Source organism: Adiantum capillus-veneris, chromosome 8 (assembly GCF_014529385.1).
Source record: "Adiantum capillus-veneris isolate H3 chromosome 8, ASM1452938v2, whole genome shotgun sequence".
Taxonomy (NCBI): Eukaryota; Viridiplantae; Streptophyta; class Polypodiopsida; order Polypodiales; family Pteridaceae; genus Adiantum; species Adiantum capillus-veneris.
The window spans coordinates 60,975,315-60,978,407 of NC_140938.1; the positions used below are offsets into that span (position 1 = coordinate 60,975,315).

Below are 3,093 nucleotides of genomic sequence, written 5' to 3' on the forward strand. Positions count from 1 at the left end.
GTATATATATATATATATATATATATATATAAAATACTAGCAAAATGTTTGAAAATTGCAAGTTCGTATTATATATATACACACACACACACACACTAATGAACATTTAACCATCTGAGATTCTTAGACACATCCTAACAAGATGCTCACGTTTTTATTTCATATGCAAAAGTTACGCTTAAAATACTAGGATGTAGGCGGCATGAGCGACTTTGGTGGCTCCAACCACTTTTGTGGCCCATTACAAGACTAGTGTTGTAGCCTTTTTCTTTTACACGACAATTGGAGTCTCTAATTAGAAACCAAGATCATGCAATTTATTCAAAAAAAAACTCAACATACATTCATTATCATCCATGTTATCTTCTTACACAATGCAGAGGCCCTTCAATTCACAAGAAGTTTCAGATGTTTTCCAACATGAGAAAGCAGATGTTTCCCATGATTTTTTCTTGTCGGGCTCAACATGATGAGCTGCTTCTCGGGAAGGATCACATGCATAGCTAGGTGCGGTTGGGGAGGCTCCCTCCCTCGGGACAGATCATGATGTTGTTGTAGTATGTAATGTGGGCATTTAATGAGATGCAAGCATGGGTGATCATATTTAAAGAGAGGCCTAAGTTGTGACAATTGTAATGACTCGTGAGCCTTGTAGCAATAGGGATCACATGGAGGCAAAAGAGTAGCCATGGGTGGAAGCATGAAGAGCTCATGTACCAAGCTTGGGGGGGTGCCCATGCTCTTCTCCGCTCGTGTTGCGGCTTCCTCACCTTTGACTTGCTGGATATGTTGCGATCAGGATTCCACCGCCCCTCGACCCTCCTTCACCATGGTGTCCTCCTTGTCTGCTTCAACATGGCCCTCCTTCGCAATGTTGGCATCAACTACTTAGTTCTCACATTGGTTTGTGAGGTATGGCACTCTCTCTCTCTCTCTCTCTCTCTCTCTCTCTCTCTCTCTCTCTCACACACACACACACACAACACACACACACACACACACACACACACACATGAATGCATGCATCCACCCTAACTATTGAATCCAAAAACCTCAAGTATTCAAAGCTTAGATTTAATACTCCTCCTTGCAGATCCATTCAATTTTCACACACTTGAGGCACATTTTGAGAATGGTCGGTCTTCGACAAGATGGGAGCTTGCTAGTAAGGGCAGAATGGGGCTTGCATTGGATGGATTTCTTTTTCACAAGATTGCTCTTACACATGTTCATCACAATCAAAGTTTTGCAGGATGCATCAAAGTTTTCTTCAGGCATCGAATGGCCACTTGCTTTAGGTGGTATGGTAGGGCAAGATCTTTTGAATGTCATGCTTGGATTTGACCTTTATGGAGCTTTCCTAAGAGAAGCTTACAGAAGAAGATATCTTAAATAGAGTGCAAATGGAACATAATTTAAAATGAGGATAGGATGTCAATACAATTCCACACATTTTGGTCCAATTAAATTATTGCTTGAACAATTCTCATATGTCAATGACGCGATTGTCACACAATTTTTGTCACATCCAAACAATGAATTTTTGTATTGTATACTTATTGTGGATAGACATGGTGATGCGAGTGAGCGAAGGAGCCAGAGAATCAATCAACAAGAGAGACAAAGAGGGAGAGAGTGAGTGCATCACTAGCTAGCTTTTGAGCTTGCCAATAAAAGATTTCTAAGTAGATGTCTATCTCAATCGACATATGTATAGTCATGAGGAGTCAATAATTGCATGCAAAGGAGCGAAGATGCTTAGAGAGATGAGGACATCAGGGGGCACTTTGGAGAGAGGAAGAGCAAAACGGTCAGAGCCAAAGGAAGAGAGTGATAAAGTGTATCATGTTAGGTTCTAAGCTTTCCTTAATAAAAACATGTAAAACTTTCATAATTAAAAAAATAAATAATTGTTTAGGTTTATCAATCAAATTCTATGAAAATATGTACATTACAAAATAATTACAAAAGGAAATGACCTTTATGGATTCGTTGTATAATTATTTCCCTACTTCCTTTTTTCAGCCGTGAAGGTTGACATAGTTCCCAACTTCTATCTGTGACACATATTTGGAGATGAACCACCACTTTTTATTGGTGCATATATTTCTCAAGTTAGACCTATTTATCTTGTAAGTAAATGTCATGAAACCTATTCTCAGACTTTAAGTCTGGTAAGCCCCTTGAATTTAAACCTAGTAATTTGAAAATTATATTTTACTTTAGAACGAATGCAACCAATGCACGATGGCTTTTACCATGCACATGGCAAAACATGGGCTATTGATTTTTTTGAAACATTGTATATTAAAAAAGATTCCAACTTAGTAGAGATTGTGATTTCATCCTACTCTTCAAGCATTATCCAATGATAGGTCACAATGGGGTTTAGTTCATACCAAGTTACCACATTATAGAATAGGAACACACATTTCTCCCCTATCTAATGTAAAATTCTCTAAATTTGAACTAACAAAGTTTTGCTCTACTACATGGCAGGCCTTAGGTTGTTAGGGTTTTTTTTAAAAGTAAAGCATTGTCCGATGAGAGGTTACATAAGAAGATTTAGAATCGACAACCACGATACCACATTATTATTTTGAAGCATGCAAAGAGAACACTTCTAAGTAGTAATCATCCTATAGAAAGATAAAAACTTAAGAAATGAAGATGCTTATCTCGATATGAGGTGCACATTACAAAGATGACACATGTTGCTTAGTAGATTAACTTTGTGTATTCACAATCCTACAAAAAACTCTAAATCGCTATGCACACCAACAATAAAAGTAATTGTTGCTAAGTTTTAACTCCATTCGTTCACAATCTCACCAAAAAGTCACACAATTTTGTTTACTTTTTTGATTTTTTAAAGTGCTCTATTACAATACAAAACATAGCTCAAAATGAAAGTTGGCGAGTGACTCGAGAAGCAAATGTCCCAAAGTCTCCATCCATAAATTCAAATAGTCCTACATTTAAGAAGTAAAAACAATAACTAGCTTTGAAACAAAAATTGTATTATACAATAGCGATACAGAAAATATGTTGGTGGTGTGCCAAGTAGGGGCACATAAAAACTGTAATGGTAAG

At 37.2% G+C, this 3,093-nt stretch overlaps 1 pseudogene; it reads left to right on the forward strand.

Moving 5' to 3' along the window:
• The first annotated feature begins 700 nt into the window (after window positions 1-700).
• LOC147452221 (uncharacterized) lies at window positions 701-1,344 on the forward strand (annotated as a pseudogene).
• Window positions 1,345-3,093: the final 1,749 nt, after the last annotated feature.